The following is a 21,178-nucleotide window of genomic DNA, read 5'->3' as shown; positions in this document are numbered from 1 at the left end:
GTTCCCTGTTTCTTTCCCCTGTTTTTCTCTGTGGACTGAAGGACTGACTCTACTTCTAACATATCTTTTCCTTCCTCCTCTTGACTTCTCTCTTCTCTTTCCTTTTGCCCAATGTTTTATTGCTTATCTTATACTAGAGGCCTGGTGCACAAAAATTTGTGCACTCGGGGAGGAAGGGGGGGTCCCTCAGCCCGTCCTGTGCCCTCTCGCAGTCTGGGACCCCTCGGGAGATAACGACCTGCTGGCTTAGGCCTGCCCCCGGGTGGCAGAGGGCAGGCCCAATCCCTAGGTGCAGCCCCTGGTCACGCTCAGGGTAGGGCTGATTGGGAGTTGGGGCACCGCCCCCTGTCACACTCAAGGCAGGGTTGATGGGGAGGTTGCAGTGCCACCCACTGTCACGCACAGAGCAGGGCAAATCAGGGGGTTGGGGCGCTGCCCCCTGTCACGCACAGAGCAGGGCCCATCAGGGGGGTTGGGGCTCCGTACCCTGTCACGCACAGAGCAGGGCCCATCAGGGGGTTGGGGAGCTCCCCCCTGTCATGCACAGAGCAGGGCCCATTAGGAGGTTGGGGAGCTCCCCCCTGTCACGCACAGAGTAGGGCCGATAGGGGAGTTAGGGCACTGCCCCCTGTCACACACAGAGCAGGGCGGATCAGGGGGTTGGGGCGCCGCCACTGTCACACACAGAACAGGGCGGATCAGGGGGTTGGGACGCCGCCCCCTGTCACACACAGAGCCGCAGGGCGATCAGGGGGTTTGGGTACTGCCCCCTGTCACGCTGATCCGGTGCCAGGAGGCCTCCCGGCTCCGCTGATCCCAGTGCTGGGAGGCATATTACCCTTTTACTATATAGGATAGAGGCCTGGGGGCCGGCTGGTTTGCCCTGAAGGGTGTCCTGGATCAGGGTGGGGGTCCCCACTGGGGTGCCTGGCCAGTCTGGGTGAGGGGCTGAGGGCTGCCTTCAGGCTGGCGATTGACCGAATCTCCCAACCGCTCCTTTTTTTCTTTTTTTTTATTCTGGGCCGGCTTTAGCTCTGGCTCTAGCTCTGAGGCCTCTGCTGCTGGTTTGTTTGCTGTTCTATAATCGAAACAATGTATAACTTCAGCTCTGAGATCCCGGCTGGCTATATTTGTTACAAAGTTTCAAACTGTCGGCTGAGAGTTGGAGTCTGCAGTCCCTGCAGCAAGCAAGCCTCATGTTCGCTTCCAGCTGCCTGGCTGCCGGCCGCCATATTGGCTGACAGTTAATTTGCATAGGATACGCTGATTAGCCAATGGGAAGGGTAGCGGTCGTACGCCAATTACCATGTTTCTCTTTTATTAGTGTAGATATTTAAATGGATAATATGCAAAGTGTCCCCTCGGGAGTTCTATCAGGGGACCAGGAGTTCGATTGCTCGCTATGACATGTGCTGACCACCAGGGGGCGGGGCGGAATGAATGAAGGCCCCGGCTGGTAGCCGGAAGGCCCTGATCAGCCCTGATCGCTGGCCAGGCCTAGGGACCCTATCCATTTACGAATTTTGTGCACTGGGCCTCTAGTGTGGTAATAAAATGTTCCTCTTGGCACTTGCAGTGAACCACTGTGTTCTCATGTTTCATCAAATTGCCATAAACTAGACCAGTGGTCGGCAAACTGCGGCTTGCGAGCCACATGTGGCTCTTTGGCCCCTTGAGTGTGGCTCTTCCACAAAATTCCATGTGCGGGCACGCACGTACAGTGTGATTGAAACTTTGTGGCCCATGCGCAAAAGTCAGTTTTCGGCCTGGGCGAGTCTATTTTGAAGAAGTGGCGTTAGAAGAAGTGGGGGGTGTCGGTCGGGCGGGCGACGGGAGACGTTGTGGAGTGAAAGAAGATGTAGTGTCGAGGATTGAGAAAGGTATGTTGAGATGGTTTGGACATATAGAGAAGATGAACGAAAGGAGATAGATGAAACAAGTATACAAGACGAGTGTGGATGGGAGAGTTGGAAGGGGTCGACCTCAGCGAACGAACGTTCCTCAGTCAGATTGAGGGCGTTTTTAGCAAAGGCCAGTTTAGGAGTACCCTAATTAAGTTAATAACAATGTACCTACCTATATAGTTTAAGTTTAAAAAATTTGGCTCTCAAAAGAAATTTCAATCGTTGTGCTGTTGATATTTGGCTCTGTTGACTAATGAGTTTGCTGACCACTGAACTAGACCATATCTTTTGAATTTAATCCTTTCTTTCCATATCTATTGTTAATGTCTTAGTTATGGTCCTCATTATCTCTTGCTCTTAATATTACAGTAGACTTTTAGCTTTTCTCAGCTTCTTTTTTTTTTCTACTTCATGTTTTCCTCTCCTCCATGCTTTCCTCTCCTGTAACAATTCCTTCTCATCCACAGGATACATATAGATAAACATATTAGTGTAGAAAGGTATATATATATTTTTTGTAACAAGGTATTTAAAAAAATCTGTTCCTTGTCTACTTTTCTAACCTCATTTCTCGCTAATCTATAGAATTTTACTTCTCCCTTATATTATGTGATTTTTCAAACACATAATGTGTTTGCATATATTCTTTCCCCTGGAACATGCTCTCCCTTTCCCCCAAATGCATGTGTGCATGCGCGCGCATGCGCACACACACACACTCACATACCTCATGGAATTCTGCCTGGCAACCAGTTAATCTTTTGGAACTCAAATCAAAGGTTATCTCCCTTCTAACTCCAACCCCTTACCACCAAGATCCACAGAGGTAATCACCCTCTGTTCTGTGCTCCTCTTTATCCCATACAAACATCTATTGTTGCATATTACATTTTATTATTTGTTTACATATTTGCCTCTTTACTAGATTGAGTCTTGAGGTCAGGTTATTGACCTCAGGAAAATCCTTTTTTATGGAGACTCTACCATGTAATGATTTTTCTTTTCTTGGGAAACAGATACTATTAGTAAAGACTGCTTGTCAATTATTCTAAGAATGGTGCCCCAAAGCCAGTTTGAATCCCTAGTTAGTAACAGGCTGTATATTTACAAAAGGGGAAAGAACATTCTAATTTTCAAATATTGTATTTTTAATTTTTTAAAAACATATTTTTATTGATTTGAGAGAGTAAGGGAGAGGCAGTGAGAGGGAGAAACACCAATGATGAAAGAGAATCATTGATTGGCTGTCTCCTGCATGCCACACCCTGGGGATTGAACCAACAACCCGGGCATGTGCCCTGACCAGGAATTGAACTGTGACCTTCTGGTTCACAGGTCAACACTCAACCACTGAGCCATGCTGGCCAGCTCAAATATTGTATTTAAAGGACCCTCTTTAGAAATATGCTGTTTTGCTTTTTATGTTTTGCTTATGGACTGGGAAGAAACCTGTCCCTTGTTGTTCTAAATGAGGTTAGAAACTTCTATTTATCAATGTTGGTCTACAGTTTCTTTCCAGAGGGAAGTAATAAAAGGGGTAAGAATTTTTCTCCTTTCTTGGAGTAGTCACTTGGTCATGCTGGCTGAAGCTCAGCTGTGAATGGCAGGACCCTGTTTTTCCTGCCAGCCTAAGTGAGCTTAGCCAGCTTCAGGATCTTGGCCATTAGATTAATTGAGGCATCTCATCCTGAGGGTAAGAAAGTTGTAGATAAAAACCTTGTCATGTTTGGCCTTGAATTTGTCAAATAGCTGTAATCACTCGATACATGTTTGTATAGTTAGATTGAACCTATTCTTTTCTTTTTGGAAGAGAGTTTAGCATCACTCTGCTGCACATGCATCAGCAGGTCATTGTTAATATATGTTATGTTAAGTATATATATTTTATGTTAAGTATATTATAAACTATACAGTTATATTATTATCACAGCACTTACCTTACCTTTGAGTATTAAATTCAGTTTTGATGAATGAGCAAAGAATAGCAGATATATGACCAAAGTGGGGGAAAAATCAACATGGCTGTCGTGGGGGAAGAAGTAGAAGTGTTAGAAAGGTTAAGTGTAGGATCTCTGTGGAATGAGTCAAACAGTAAGATGTATGCAGACAATGACATGGTCTTGCTGTTTACTGAAGGACTCCTTGTCTCTAGAACAGTGCCTGGTAAACAGTTGGCCCTGAGTTATTCAGTGAATGGAAAGCTGCTTTGATGAAGACCAAACTGCTCTGCAAAAGTTGCTGTTTATGTGTTAGGTCTTCTTCTTTTGTACCACATGTGAATTAATATTATTCAAGACTTAAGTCATGGTTTTGTTTAGTCTACTTTCTGTTGTTGCTAGGACTTTGGTATTATTCTCTCCCCCCCCCCCCCCCCCGCCCCCCATTGGCTAGTCTGGGGTTAATAATGGTATTGGAGTAACATGCTTTCTGGAAACATAAATGAAGAGCTCTCTGTTGATTCCTAAAGTGAGGGGGACGAGTTATATAATTCAGAGCAGATTTTGACCAATTTCCTGTTACAGGCTTCAGTTGCTTATCCCCTAACCATGGAAACACATGGAGATGAATGGGAATGCAAGGAGATTATTATGTGACATATCCCAGTGAGAAATTTGATGGGAAATAAAGGAAAAAGTATATTTGAGGGTTGAAATGCTGGTTGAATTAAAAAAAATCCACAAATGAAGGAACAGTTACATTTACAGTTGAAAGATTTCTTAATTTGCAAATCAGAAACAGAAAAAGCAGTTCAGATGTAGTAAGTCATTTTAAAATGCAAAACTTAGTTTTGTAGTTATCTAAAATCTTTTTGGAGAACAGTATTTTGCATATTTTATGATTACTGTTACATCAACAGTTGCTTTGTTTTTGCCATTTTAAGCAAGAGAGTGAGTGAAAGAGGTCAGTGTATTATGTACTAGCAACAGCTGGCTGATAGCATTGAATACTTACATAATTAAATATATGTGTTGGCTGTTGTCCTAACAGCTCTGTAGGTGGAGGCTCCAGAAAGCATGCAGAAACTTGCTTCAGCAGGATTAAAGAAGAGATCAACATGATCTAAGCCTGTGCTTTCAGCCAAGAGTGATTTCCTATTGTTTTGTTTTGAAAGATATTCTACTTATTCTTGGTGTGTGTGTGTTTATACAACAGCAGAGGAAAAAAAAGACTCTTCTGTTTAATTCTCCCTTTACTCTATGCTCTAAGTGTGGAAAACACAATCTTGCTTAATTTTTAGTCACTCAGTAGTGTTGTTGAATTAACTGATAACAAATGAAATAAAAAATGCATTACCTTTCAACCATAGGACATGATACTAAAACTGTTTCTGTTTCTTACTATGGTTTCCCTTAGGTTTAGTTGTCCTCTCGGCCATTTTAAAGAAATTACTTTGATATTAGACTACACTAAAGCATGGTTGTCTATGATCATGAAAAATTGGGATGAGGTGGCAGTGAAGGAGAAATCAAATCCACGGGTAATATGCAACTGTGCTTTTAGCTAATAGCCTTACCTGTGGGTACAAATCCTGCTCAAAGTACCCTGTGTTTACTTGTGTTACTGTTTTTATAGTTGAAGGGCTGAGGCCTTTGAGTACAGTCTTTGATGATTGGATGGCTCCTTTATGGGTGTTAGAAAAAGATGCCATTCCTTGTAAGACCCAGAATGGCTGTGTGTGGCTGCCCCATGTGAATAACCCTGTATTTAATCATTTCTATTTGTCTGTACCCCATTTCAAAGTTCCTAAGGGGCAGCCACTATGTTTTTATCCCAGCACCTAGTACAGTGGTTGACAATGATAGTTGAACAAAGGAATGAACCAACTCATGTTTGCATTCTCTATATATTTATCCTTTGGACTCCCATACAGCCTTTGTCAGAATTAGAGTCTTCTTTTGTGGCTTTTTATAGAACATTTTCGGTATCTCTCTTTCCTATTACATTGTATTACTTTGAATTAAATTCAGCTGCATGTCATAGAAAACCCAAAAAGTGGAGGCTTAAATAAGATAGGGGTTTTATTTTTCTTTATATAATGCAAAGTACATAGTTAGAAAGTTGCTGGCTTTGATTCACCAATTCATAGAAGGTGAAAGCTAAGTCTGCAGTTTTATGGTCTTTGCATGATGGTGTAAAATGGTGGTTAATCTCCAGCCATCACATGTATTTTCCAAAGTAGAGGAAGTACCAAAGGGGACAGTGCCAGTTGATTTTGTCCCTCCTTTAGAGGAGCTTATAGGAAGTCTCATTCAAAACCTGTGTTTACATCTCATTGCCTGGAACCATATCACATGACTAACTCTATTGGTAAGGGAGGCTGGGAAATGTAGTATATTATCATTTGGTTAAGACTGGTCACATTGTTATTCCCAGCAGAACTGGAGTTCTGTTACTAAGGAGGAAAAGGAGCTGGGGGCTAACCATGTCTTTGCTGCAGGTTGTCATTTTAGAGCAAAATACTATTTCATTTATTTTTCTCACTTGTCAGTGGGTGAGACAAACAACCCTTCTTTCTCCTGTTTATTCAGAATGTTAAGAAACCACATAGTTGACAGTTGAGAACTTTTCTTTTTTTGGTTACTCTGAGCTGTCTCTGATGAAGTAATAACAAAATACACAGGAGAGGCTCATGGCTTAGATGTTGCACACCCAAATAATAATAAAGAAAAAAAGAATACAGTAGGTACTTGAAAAACATCATTTTGATCTATAACAACTAGGGGTCCAGTGCACAAATTTGTGCACCTTGAAAGGAACTATGGGCAGCGAGGCTGCGGTGGGCACAAGGGTGGATCTTGGCCCATCCTCTGCGCCCCCACCCGAGCCCTCCCCCTGTGGTTTCTGGTCACCTGTCTGCCAGCAGCCCCTGCTGCCGCCGCTCCCATGCGCTGACAGTGCTGGCCCCGCTCGCACCCACGGATGGCGCAGAGTGATTGGGGCCAGTGCCAGCAGCAGGTGTGAGTGGGGCTGGCACCGTCAGTGGGTGCGAGTGGCGGCTGCTGCCCCGATTGCCCCTCAGGAGCAGGGGGAGGTGGAGAAGTCCTCAGGGGTGATTGGGGCCAGCAGCTACTGCTCACACCAGCTGATGGTGCCGAGTGATCAGGACCAGCGTCAGGCGCCAGCAGTGGGTGTGAGAGGCAGCTGCCAGCTCTGGTTGCTCCTCAGAAGCAGGGGGAGGTAGAGAAACCCTGAGGGACGATCGGGGCTGGCAGCTGCTGCTCGCACCTGCTGACAGTGCCAAGCGATCGGTGCCAGCACTATGGTAGTGGCAGTGGATGTGAGTGGGGCTGGAGCCGGCAGCAGGTGCGAGACTCGGCAGCAGGTGTGAGCACCCACCAGGACTGTGGCACACAGGAGCAAAGGATTTTCAGTAACCACCAGAGGCTTGCTCTGATGACAGTGACGACGCCCCGCCTTGGTCTGGCACCCAGGCTCACCTGCTCCACCACCCTGCCACGGCCAACGTCTGCCATGTTTTGTGCTCGCCCCCTGGTGGTCAGTGCACGTCATAGTGACCAATTCTTTGGTTTTTCAGTTGTTCCGCTGTTTGGTTTATTTGCATATTAGGGTTTTATACATATAGTAGATGAGAAGAAAAAAAATTGCTTCCTGGACAAGGCCACTTTTCTGTGTCAAGTTTTCCCCATGTCTGGACTCTGTGGGCTCTGGTTTCCTCCCATCTCCCAAAGCTGTGCATGTGAGGTGAATTGGCCTGACGAAGTGAGTCTAAGTGAGTGTGGGTGTGAGTGGCCCTGTGATGATGGAAGGGCATCCTGGCCAAGGTGGGTCCCACCTTGCATCCTGACCTGCTAGGAGAGACTCTGGTCACCCAAGACCAGGAATGGAATCAGTGGGGTGGAAAATCGTTATCTTGTTTTTATTCGTCTTTCTTACATGTATGTAGAGCTCTCATTTACTTCACTGTTTAATATTGGAAGTGTTTTGGGTCTTATTTACAAGTTTGATAATGTTTTTTGTGACCAGTAATATGCGGTAGGAACTTAACTCTTGTTTCTATCCATTAGCCTAGGGTAAAATTGGTTTTGTTGTCATCATTTGGCTTAAAGTTTTGGCTTCCAATAAACTACCCACAATGTTAAGTGAGGACTTAGTGTAATTAGGATTTTCACATACTTACTTTCTAGTCTTAAGATCTGCAATGAACATATTTGAAATGGAATCTATAAGGAAAATATTTCATTGGTTCTAAGATTCAGTTTTGTAACATATTGTAAACCTGGTTTAGAAACTAGAAATTGTAAAAGACAAAAAAATACATATGAAATATATTTTTATTTATTTCAGAGAGGAAGGGAGAGGGAGAGAGAGAGAGAAACATCAGTGATGAAAGAGAATCATTGATTGGCTGCCTCTTGCACGCCCCATACTGGGGATTGAGCCCGCAAACTGGGCATCTGTACCCTGACTGGGAATCGAACTGTGACCTCCTGGTTCATAGGTTGATGCTCAACACTGAGCCATGCTGGCTGGGCTAGAAATTGTAAAATATTTTATTTTAAAAAAGCAGAATTTAAAATTGTAGATTAGAAAAGGTCTTAACAAACTGAAACACAGGTTGAGAGTTAAATTTATACTATAATTCATTGTGAGAAAATAGTATTTTATATAACTCTAAAAAATTTGTTTCAGCTGGAGAACAATGCTTCTTTTCACAAAGATGGAAATGCAGTGTTTTACATTTACCTTGAAAAAAATGAAAAGTTAGATGTAACCAGTGAAAATCTAAGCAATGGGAAGCAGTCCTACAAAAATTGCTGTAGATTTTCTGTAGGTTGGTGACATTGGATATTATTAGAAGAAAGGTTAGAATATCTAATTCCCATTCTAGAATCTAGCCTGAACATTCTACAATAGGTGTTTTTGTGTTCCTGAAGAGATACCCTGCTGAACCATTGTCAGGACTACCCAAGCATGTTTTTGTCTTGTTTGCCTCATTCTTTTTTTTTTTTTTTCTGTTACAATGCAATTTTTTTTGGTTCCTGAGTTAATTCTTTTATTTTTAGGTTTTAAAAGTACTATTTTTTACCTTTTTTTTTTTACAAATAGGTGTACATGTGTCTCCGTTTTCCCCATTGACCTTCCCCTGGCCTTCCCCACCCCCCTGCACATGCCCTCACCTCCCTGGTGTCTGTGTCCATTGATTATGTTTATATGCATGCATACCAGTCCTTTGGTTGATTTCTTACCCCCCGGCACCCTCGTTCCTCCCCTGCCTTCCTGCTGAAGTTTGTCTGTTCAGTGCTTCTTTATCTCTATCTATTTTTGTTCATCAGTTTATAATGTTCGTCATATTCCACAAATGAGTGAGATCATGTTATATTTATTTTTCTCTGACTGGCTTATTTCACTTAGCATAATGCTCTCCAGTTCCATCCATGCTGTTGCAAATGGTAAGAATTCCTTCTTTTTTATAGCAGTGTAGTATTCCTTTGTGTAGATGTACCATGGTTTTCTAATCTTCTCATCTGCTGATGGGCACTTAGGCTGTTTCCAAATATTAGCTATTGTAAATTGTGCTGCTATGAACATAGTGGTGCATATATCCTTTCTGATTGGTGTTTCTGTTTTCTTGGGATATATTCCTGGAAGTGGGTTTATTGGGTCAAATGGGAGTTCCATTTTTAATTTTTTGAGGAAACGCCATACTGTTTTCCACATTGGTTTGACCAGTCTGCATTCCCACCAGCAGTGCAAGAGGGTTCCTTTTTCTCCGCATCCTCTCCAGCACTTGTCGTTTGTTGATTTATTGATGATAGCCATTCTGATAGGTGTGAGATGGTACCACATTGTCATTTTGATTTTCATCTCTTGGATGATTAGTGACTTTGAGCATGTTTTTATATGTCTCTTGGCCTTCTGTATGTCCTCTTTCAAAATAAGGACCTGTATTTAGGTCCTTAGCCCATTTTTTGATTGGATTGTTTATCTTCCTTTTGTTAAGTTGTATGAGTTCCCTGTAAATGTTGGAGATTAAATCCTTATCGGAGATAACATTGACAAATATGTTCTCCCATGCAGTGGGATTTCTTGTTTCTTTGTTGATGGTTTCTTTTGCTGTGCAGAAGCTTTTTATTTTGATGTAGTGACCCCAAATAGCTGCAGAAATCTTGAGAAAGAAGAACAAAGTTGGAGGGATCACAATACCAGATATCAAGCTATATTACAAAGCCACTGTTCTCAAAACTGCCTGATACTGGCACAAGAACAGATGTATAGACCAATGAAACAGAACAGAGAACCCAGAAATTGACCCAAGCCACTATGCTCAATTAATATTTGACAAAGGAGGCAAGAGCATACAATGGAGTCAAGACAGTCTCTTCAACAAATGGTTGGGAAAATTGGACAGATACATGCAAAAAAATGAAACTAGACCACCAACTTACACCATACACAAAAATAAACTCAAAATGGATAAAGGACTTGAACGTAAGATGGAAAACCCATAAAAATCTTAGAAGCCATAGGCAGCAAAATAGCAGACATTTGTTGTAGCAATATCTTTACAGCTCCTAGGGCAATGGAAAGTAAGGAAAAAATAAACTAATGGCTCATTGTTTAGTGTTGTTTTTTCTTATGGTGAGAGAAAGAGAGAGAGAGAGAGAGGGAGAGAGAGAGGAGAGAGAGAGAGAGACTTTCTCAATGTACAATAAAGGGACATTGTATCTTATATATGAATGTTAATGCAGGCCAATTCCCACCTAATAAAGACTGAATAAAATGAAGACTTGCCAAAACCAAAAACCAAAAAAACACACCAAAAAAAACCCCAAAAACCCCAAAGTGACAGAATCATATGATAGAAACTGTTTTGTGACAAATACAAATTAAGGTATATGTCAGGACCTCTTTTACAATATATTTTAGAAATCAACAGCTTATCCTTTGTGCCAGCCGGTGATATGCTTTCTAGATCATAAATTTATTTTCTATTATAAGCAGGATCAGATAAGCAAGTTTATGACAAAACTTAAACGTTTAATTTGATGCTTTCCTTAAGAGTCTGTGAATATTTTATGATGGTTACTGAAGGGAAGGGAAAGACTTGTTTTGCTTTAATTGAGAAATGCTTTGAGTCACCTTTTTAAAAATAGGCTTTTGGACATCCACAGCTGAAACACTGATTAATTTACTGTTTTGATATTATTTTAATAACAAAGGTTTTGGTGTCATTTGAATTTAAAAGGGTAATTAAAAAACCATGAAAATAGAACTGATGGGTATTACATTGTGCAAATCCTGGGCACATGGTACCTTGTGTATATGTTTCTGATCCCTTCATTGTCCCACTGCCTAATTAACTTTGGGCAACTGTTAGAGCCTCAGAACTGAGTGTTAGGGGAGAACACAGATGCAGCTGAGTCCCTGGGTCTTGGGAATAAGTCCCTGTGTCGTTCGGATTAGAGAAGGGGGCTTATCTGTAGTTCTGGTGGGGATGAGAGGATATCAAAGACCTAGAATCCAGGGAGTCTTCTCCAGTAGACCTAGGGCACTATTTCTGAACCTTATCAACCCCAATGGTTCTTTTGTATAACAAATGTTTTGCAGTGTATCTTTTATTCTGAAGTGGAATTCATGAATAATACAATCTACTACACACAATGACAAATAATGCAAGTAATATAATTAAAATAAGGGAAAACAAACAATAATGTAATATATATTTCAAAATATAAATGCTCAGACAAATATACTGGAAGACTTGATGGAATTGCCTATATATGTATAGAATCACATTGAATGTGGAGTAATGAATGCATTCTGATATTTGTGTAGCCTTAACAGCTTAAATACCAAGAATGACACGTGCCTTTCCAGAATGGATGACAACTCTTGGTAAAATTCTTAATCAAACAAAGTATGCTTTTCCCTCCAATTGCACAAAAGTTCAATTCCTGAAATTAAGAGGTACATTGTGTTTATATGTAAAATAGAGTCAGATTCTAGGAACAGGTATTGTAAATATATTCTTTACATGCATGAATGTTAATGGGATGATCAGAAATCATGTGGGACATGTGAAAGTCTTTGTATAGACAGATTTATGCAAAGAGGACATCTAGCACCTCTGGCTTTTGTCCCATAAATGGCCACTAAAAACCAGAAAGATTTGACAGATTTAACCTGTTAATGTTTTAAATTGCTTATGGCCTGAAGCACCCAAAACAAGATTAAAAAATCTAAAAAAAACCCAAAAAACTATAGTCTCACACACACACACACACACACACACACACACACACACACGTAGTGTATCATTTATATATGAATGAATAATGTGAAAAAGTGCCTTAAATAAGATTGTCTTATTGAAAACTTCCAAAGGGTATGAACAAGCAATTTATAGAAGAAGAAATGCAAGTGGCAAAATAATATGAAAAAATTTTCATTCTTACCAGTGGTCAGAGAAATACAAATTAAAATGAGATACTATTTTTTCCCAAGTAGATTGAATTTTTTTTTTTTTTTTTTTTTTTTTTTTAGTAAATCCAGTGTTTCTAAGATGCTAGGAAATGTTTACTCAGATACATTGCTGGTGGGAGTTTTAATTATTAATTTTTTCTAGGAAAGTAATTTTTTGATAGCTGTAAACATTAGAAAAATATATATCTCTTTATTTAGCAAGTCTGTGTTTTATGACCCTTTCCTACAGATTAGAAACACTTCTCTGGAAGGGTAATATAAAGTCACTTATTGTGCTATTGTTTATAACAGCAGAAGGGATTACAACAAATCTTACTCTTCTCTCCCTCCCTCCCTTTCTCTCTCCCTCCTCTTATCTCTCTTGACTCTCTCTCTTCTCCCTCCCCTCCCCCCCCCCCCCCCCCCCAAACCACATATTCTGGAATAATTTCATAAAGGCATATCTAAGGCTTCCTCATTCTTTTTTATGTGTGGATTCATAGAATACTTCTTTGTTGTCTTATTTCTTTATGGATTTACTAGAGGCCCGATGCACGAAATGCATGCAAGGGTAGGCCTTCGAAGCCCTGGCTGCCTCGTGGCCCTGCGGCCCTGCCCCCCCCCACCCACTGGTCATTCCGGAAGCTCATTCCGCCGTCCAGTCTAATTAGCATATTTGCTCTTTATTAGATAGGATAGCATTCAATTTTATCTACATGACATTTTATTTAACTACTCACCTATTGACGAACATTTAGTTTTTTCCCTAATGGCCATTATAAATATTACTTATAAATATGTTTTCACTGGAACTTCATAGAGTTAAACATTTTTAACTTGCATCTTGAAATAATGTACTATTGGAAAGTTGCAAAAATAATGCAGTTAATCTCCATAGACCTTTTGCCTAGCTTCCTTTAATGGTCAGATGCCTTACATGACCATATTCCTATATATTAAAAGGCTGATATGCAAATCGACCGAACAGCAGAACAACTTATTGCTGTTTTGCGCACTGACCTCCAGGGGCAGACAGTCAATGCAGGAGCTGCCCCCTGGTGGTCAGTGCGCCCCCACAGGGGGAGCGCCACTCAGCCAGAAGCTGGGCTCACGTATGGTGTGTGGAGCAGCTGGTGAGTCGGACATCCCCTGAGGGCTCTTGGACTGCGAGAGGACGCAGGCTAGGCTGAGGGACCCTCCCACCTGAGTGCACGAATTTTGTGCACCGGGCCTCTAGTGCAATAATAAAAACAGGAAATTAAGAATGATACAGCACTATTAAGTATTATACAGACCTTATTCAAATTTTGTCTTTTTTCTGGTCTAGGATCCAGTTTAAGATCTTACATTTTATGTGGTTGTCATGTCACAATTGCTTCCAATCTGGGATGGTTCCTCAGTCTGTCTTTGACTTTTACTGGTATGACATTGACACTTTTGAAGAGTATTGGCTCTGTTGTAGAATATTGCCTTATTTGTGGTTTTCCTCAGATATTTCCTCTAGATTAGATTCAGAGGTTCTGCATTTTATTAAGAATGTGTGTGGGAGTGATAGATATGTGTCCTTCTCAGTGTGTCATACCAAGGAGAGTCAGGGTGTTACATATCTTTTTAATCAACTTTAACATGTAGTAACAAGGTGTTAAATTTACTTAATTAAGGTGGTGGCTTTCAGCTTTCTCCATAGTAAAATTACTATCTCCCCCTTTGGAATTAATAATTTTTTTGTGATACATTTATTATTGAAAATATTCTGTTTCTCATCATGCTTTTACCATTAAATTTAGCATCCACTGATCATTCCTGCTTGAAACAGTTAAAACTGTGTTATTTATCAGGTGGTGATTTTTCTACTTTTATCAAGCCATTGACAATAATGATTAAAATCTTACTGTAAGGAAGAGCAGACTCGTCTCCTTTATTAGTTTGTTTATTTATTTATTCATTCATTTATTTCATGATGGAGCCCAGGTATTTTTATTTTATTCTGTGTGATGTAATCACTACTACTATTTTATTGCTTAAATTATTCTGGATTAGGTCAATGGAAACTCTAAATTGACTTCTTACTTTCTGGTAGTTTAGGCTCATCTGATACTTTCCTTGCCTTAGTCTTTTCATTGAGAGTGGTATAAAGAAACCTAATCTGAGTACCAGGTATGTTCCTTGCTACTGGGAAGTCGTTGCTTTTAGGCACTGTTAGTAGATAGAGCTAGGAAATGTGTATATGTACACAAACATCTGTATCTATTTCTTTCTTTTTTTTTTTTTTGACTGTCCTAAATTGTGTATTAGGTAAGGATTTTACAAACATTACTTATATTAGTGGTAACGGTGGAGCTGGAGAGTATTGCGCCTTCTCCAAGCTGCACGGCGAGAACCACCAATAGTGTGGTGGAACTTGTGGCCCTTCCCAAGGCCACGGCTCTTGGCGCCCACAGATGTCAGCCCCAGCATCTCCCTGTGCTTGTGGACTGGTTCGGTGATCCACTGGGTGTCAGGATTTCTTCTGATAGCTTTATGGAATGAGGATAACCTCAAAGAATTTGTACGTGGAATCTTCACCAACCCAGTAAGAATTCAGGACTCTCAGAGCCCCACAGTGGCGTCCAGCTCGCTCCTCGGCAACAGACTGAAGACTTCGAGCAAACTTCAGCTGGTTAACACCATGATGGACAGGCTTGCCTTAGGTCGCACCCTTAGGAACAGGGCGCTTGCGCCACCACGGCGCACACGAATCCGATATATCACATAATCTTGCTTGGCCTTGTAGCTCAGCCTGCGCGCTTTGTCAGGCCCCGTGGGGCGAGGGCCCTGTGGAGCGCAGAGAGGTGGCGGTACTGCAAGCAGCGCACCTGGAGAAGGAAGCGCATTACATCCCACTGCTTCTTCCTCCATAGCTCCTGGGTGTACTTGTAAGCGCCCATCTTGGTTTACCTGATGGCTGCGGCCAGACGGAAAGCTGTATCTATTTCTATATGTATACTGCAAAGGATTCATTTCAGGCTTTCCTCCTTTTCATATACCTAACTCCATTCTGTAACAGCGAGAAACACAGCTCTCATTTTCTACAGTGTATTAATGTTATTTGTTCAATTCAAGTAAACAAATAGTTTAGTTTCAAAATTACCGATCACCCCGTGAAAAGACATTTTCTAAATAGAAGATAATGTTTAAGTTTTTTTTTTGTCTTTCATTTTATAGAATGTAGTCAAAATGTTGCTTTCCAAAGTTACATAGGTTAGTTATTTACTTTGCCACCCCATTTAATGTTGTTATGTTATTAATTTGTAATTCAATTAGGTTAACTTGTTACTACTTGTATTCCATTATGGATTCTGCCCACTTCCTGTCTGGTGTTAATTTTGTTTATTTATTTTTAAATTGAATTTATTGGGGTGACATTGGTTAATAAAATTATACCAGTTTTAGGTATATAATTCTACAATACATCATCTATATATTGTATTAAATATTTACCACCCAAGTCAAGTGTCCTTCCATCATCATTCATTCTCCCTTTACCTTCTTTTACTCCCCCAAACCTCCCTTCCCTCCGGCAGTCACCATACTGTTATCTGTGTCCATGAGTTTCTTTTTAAAAATTTATTGCTGACAGTATTACAGATGTCCCCCATTTCTCCCCTCTTTGCCTCCCTCCACCCAGCCCTCAGTCTTTCTTTTTTTCTTTGCTTAATCCCTTCACCCTTCTACCCAGCCCCCACTCCCCTCCCCTCTGACAGTTGTCAGTCTGTTCTCTGTATCCATACTCTGTCTAGTAGTATTCCAAAAAGGCAAAAAACATACAATGGGGTAAAGACAGTCTATTCAATAAATGGTGTTGGAAAAATTGGACCTATATGTGCAAAAAAAAAGGAAACTAGACCACCTTCTTATACCGTACATAAGAATAAACTCAAAATGGATTCATTGAACTATACAGAGTGACCTTATTTCTGGGCTCTCTATTCTGTTCCATTGATCTATATGTCTTTTTTTTATGTCAGTACCATGCTGTTTTGATTACTATGGCCTTATAGTATAGTTTGGTAGTAGGTAGCATGATTCTTTCAATTTTGTTCTTTTTTCCCCCAAGATTGTTGTGGCTATTTGGGGTCTTTTGTGGTTCCATATAAAGTTTTGGAATATTTGTTTTTCTATGGTGTCTTGCTATAGGAGTTGCGTTGAATCTATAGATTGCTTTGGATAATATGGACATTTTAATGATGTTAATTCTTCTTCATGAACACAGTATATGTTTCCACATAATTGTATCTTTAATTTATTTCTGCATTGCTTTATCATTATCTGAGTACAGATCTTTTACATCTTTGTTTAAATTTATTCCTATGTATTTTTGTTTTTTTCTGAAGCATTTGTAAATGGGATTGTTTTCTTAGTTTCTCTTTCTGATAGTTCATTATTGGTGAATAAAAATACAACTGATTTCTGGTTATTTATTTTGTGTCTTGCCACTTTACTGAATTTGTTATTGAGGAAATTTATGTGTCATTTTCCCCACTTGGTGTTGGGGCTGGGGTCCTTATGATATCTTGAGAAAAAGAAATTTCTGAGACTCCCATGTTAAAATGAGTGATTTTTATTTGCGTGAAATTACATCCCTGGGTTCCAAAGTCCCATTCCAGTCATAGAAGTGTAGCTGATGTTTCAGTAAAGCTAAAAGCAAAGCCAGTATCCAAAGTTTCCGTTACATGTTGCAGCCGGGTCAAGTTCAGCATCAGGCTAGTTGTATTTCATTAGTCCATTATGTGTGGGGGTCTACATGGCTGTGGGCCACATGGGAGAATGATAGGAAGCAGGGGTGAGAGAGCCACACAAGCCAGGAGTCAAGGGCAACCTGCCAAGAGAGTGGACTGCTTTATTTAGGGAATTAAATATAACAAATTTTAGGTCCTTGTAGTGGCCACGCCCATTCTGGCTAATGACCTGTTCCCAGGTGTAACTGACAAGAAAATACCTTCCCAGTATGACTTAAGTTTACTGGGCATGTGTCTATTCTTCCCCCTGTCCAACCCCTTTCCCCAGCAATTTGTGGGAAATAGACAGGTGGCTCCCTGGCGAGTGTAAAGCTTGAGCTTCCTGGTGAAGCTGCCTAAATGACATGCTTATAGTATTTTCCTTCCCTTTGCTCCTTTCCTGTTATTAATAACAAGTTAATTACAACAGTATCAAATTCATTTATCAGTTCTAGGAGTTTTTTGGTGGAATCTTTAGGGTTCTCTGTATACAGTATCATGTCATCTCTAAATAACGACAGCTTTACTTCTTCCTTTCCAATTTGGATGTTTTTTATTTCTTCTTGTCTGATTACTGTGGCTAGGTCTTCCAGTACTGTGTTGAATAAGAGTGTTGAAAACAGACATCCTGTGTTGTTCTCAATCTTAAGGGAACAAAGTTACATAGATTATGTAACTTTGCCACCTCATTCAATCTGGTTATGCTATTAATTTGTAATTCAATTAGGTTAACTTGTTACCACTTGTATTCCATTATGGATTCTGCTCACTTCCTCTATGATGTCAATTTTGTTTTGAGTATGTGAAACATTAGCACAATTCGCAAAGTCAAAACTATACTAAATAGTTTTCTCAGAGAAGTATCACTGACCATTCATTCTTTTTAGCGTCCTCATTACTGTATCCTTTTCATCTTCATCCTACCTGTCTCCCATTAGCTTCCAGTTTGTTCTTTCTTTTCTATATGTATGAGCACAAATCCAGTCTTGATTTTTCTATTTCTATCCTGCCTTTTACATTTATTAATTGGAATTTTACTATGAGGAAGAACTATTTTTTCCTCAATTTTTATTCATTTATTTATATCAATATAGACTCAAGGTTATATATTCTGTGGGTTGAAGCCCACAGAATAAATATAAAGAGTGTGTATGCAGAATTCATGTATATTATTAAAGTTTCCCTAAATGATAGCATATTATACACTAGAGGCCCGGTGCACAAAAATTTGTGCACGGGGGGGGGGGGGGGAGAGGGAGGGTCCCTCAGCCTGGCCTGTGCCCTCTCGCAGTCTGGGACCCCTCAGGGAATAACCACCTGCTGGCTTAGGCCCACTCCCTGGGGGATTGGGCCTAAGATGGCAATCAGACATCCCTCTGGCAGCCCAGCAGCCCTCGGGCATGTCCACTTGCCAGCGGGGAGCAGGCCCTAACTGCAGTCGGACATCCTTAGCGCTGCTGAGGAGGCAGGAGAGGCTCCCACCACCACCGCTGTACTGGCAGCCATCAGCCTGGTTTGTGGCTGAGCAGAGCTCCTCCCATGACCACCAGAGGGCAGCTCCTGCATTGAGCGTCTGCCCCCTGGTGGTCAGTGTGTGTCATAGTGACCAGTCATTCCCAGTCCTTCTGCTGTTAGGGTCAGTTTGCATATTACCCTTTTACTATATAGGATAGAGGCCTGGTTCACGGGTGGGGGCCGGCTGGTTTGCCCTGAAGGGTGTCCCGGATCAGGGTGGGGGTCCCCCTTGGGTGCCTGGCCAGCCTGGATGAGGGGATGATTGCTGTTTGCAGCTGGTCACACCCCCTTCAGGGTGGGGGTCCCCACTGGGGTGCCTGGCCAGTCTGGGTGAGGGGCTGAGGGCCGTTTTCAGGCTGGTGGGTGACTGAAGCTCCCAACCTCTCCTTTTTTTCTTTTTTTTTTTTTAATTCTGGCATTTATTTACCTTCTATGGCTGTCACTGGAACTGAGAGCCGGCTTTAGCTCTGAGGCTCAGCTCCAGCTCTGAGACCTCGGCTGCTGAAAGCAGGTATCTGGGTTTGTTTGGCTTCTATAATTGAAACACTGTTGCAGCTCCAGCTCTGAGGCCCCGCTGGCTGAAAGCAGGTTTCTGGGGTTTGTTTAGCTTCTATAATTGCAACATTGTTTCTTAGAGTGCAGCTCAGATCCCAGCAGCGGCAGACAGGGAACCTTAGCTTCCTCCATCACTGGAGTAAGCAAGCCTCCTGTTTGCTTCAGCTGCCTGGCTGCCGGCCGCCATCTTGGTTGGCAGTTAATTTGCATATAGCCCTGATTAGCCAATGGGAAGCATGTCGGAGGTATTGGTAATTACCATGTATGTCTATTATTAGATAGGATATCCTTTTATTTTTTTATAATATGGTCCAGAATCTGCTTCAGTTGGTAGTGAATATCCTATTTTTGTTGTGGCTGTATAGTATTCCATTGAGTGGCCGTATCATGGTTTATTCAACTACTTTCCTATCTGTGGGCATTTAGGTTGTTTCCAGCATTTTGCTGTTCCTAATAGTGCTGTAATGAGTAAAATTTGCATGTGTATTTTTGTATTGTTGGAAGTGTATCTTCAGGATAAATTTTCATACATAAATATTACCAAAGCATTCTCCAAAAGAAGTAATAATTTGCTTCTTACTGGGAATGTATAAAAATTGCATGTTTCCTCTAAAGCTTTCAAACAGAATGTTGTAGTTATCCATTATATTTCACCATTAGTAAAGTTAAATGATATCTCAGGGTTTTAATTTTCATTTCTCTAATTGTGAATGAGTTAGAACATCTTTTTTATGTGTTTGGCGATTTTATACCTTTTTGTAAATCGTTCATATCTTTTTGTTATTTTTTATCAGTTGTCTTTTAATAATATGAGTTTTCTTATGTATTATGGATATATGTAAAAAACATGCTCTTTCAATTTTTCAATTACTTTTTGACTTTGCTTATGGTGTTTTTTGGACATATAAAATAATTTGTTATTACATTTATGCATTTTTTTTTCCTATTTCTCTTGGATTTTGAGTCATGGCTAAGTCATAGGCTAAAAGTAGGTTACACCATCTTATTTTGTGTAAGTGTACTTTATGATGTTTCCACATAGACGAACTTGTCCACCAACACATTTTTCAGAATGTATCCCTGTCAAGTGGCACATGATCATCTATATAATAAAAGCCTAAGCGACCTTTATGGTGGAACAACCAGAATGACTGGTCGCAATGGTGCACATTGATCACCAAGGGCAGATGCTCAATGCAGGAGCTGTCCCCTGGTGGTCAGTGCGCTCCCACAGGGGGAGCACCACTCAGCCGGAATCTGGGCTCATGCCTAGGAAGCGGAATGGTGGCGGCGGGAACCTCTCCCGCCTCTGCAGCAGCGCTAAGGAGCAGCGAGCAGGCGGGCAGTAAGGAGTGAGGGGTCCTGGATTGCAAGAGGGCACAGGCTGGGCTAAGGAACCCCCTGCCCTCCAATGTAGTAATTTTGTGCACCGGGCCTCTAGTATTTTATAATTATCTAAGTTGCTTTATATTTCATATGACATATATTTTTCTTTAAGTTAATGAAATGTTGTTTAGGAATGTTTGTATTTTTATTCTACTGGTTACCTTTGTCTTTATACATTTTAAATGCCTGTATTGTTATCTATTTAATCGTTTATCATCATTTTGTTAGAGTTTAAATGGTTTCCTTGAATTTTTGCCTTTTGCCAACCAATGAACTTATTTTATTCTCATTTCTTCACATTTTTTGCATTATTTCTGTTTTGTCACAACATACAGCATTTGCACATTAATATTCCAATTTCAAAGATTAATGTCCTCACCTTTATTTTTAGTCTTATATTTACAATTATATGTATGAATGGGCTTATCACTTTTTTTGCTAAATTAAAAAAAAATTTTTTTTTGATTATATTAGCTCATCCTGCAGCATATTCTTTAAAATGGCTTCTTAGATTTTTGTAAGTTTAAAATGTTTTTGTGTAGCATTGATACTTAAAAGGACAGCTCGGTTTGATATAAAATTCATTATTTATACTTTCATTGAATTTCTTAAAAATGTAGCTGCATTGTTGCCTTG

At 40.7% G+C, this 21,178-nt stretch overlaps 1 protein-coding gene and 1 pseudogene across 4 annotated transcripts in view; one reads left to right on the top strand and one right to left on the bottom strand.

Moving 5' to 3' along the window:
- The window catches only part of CDKAL1 (CDK5 regulatory subunit associated protein 1 like 1), a 643,254-nt gene that overhangs the window by 103,700 nt on the left and 518,376 nt on the right, over positions 1 to 21,178 (top strand). The window lies entirely within an intron of this gene.
- LOC139001909 (large ribosomal subunit protein eL15-like) lies at positions 14,591 to 15,275 on the bottom strand (annotated as a pseudogene).

The sequence above is a fragment of the Myotis yumanensis genome, unplaced genomic scaffold (genome assembly GCF_028538775.1).
Source record: "Myotis yumanensis isolate MYYU_CA2020_CCGP unplaced genomic scaffold, mMyoYum1.0.hap1 SCAF_2, whole genome shotgun sequence".
Taxonomy (NCBI): domain Eukaryota; kingdom Metazoa; phylum Chordata; class Mammalia; order Chiroptera; family Vespertilionidae; genus Myotis; species Myotis yumanensis.
This window is presented reverse-complemented; position numbering and strand designations above follow the sequence as displayed.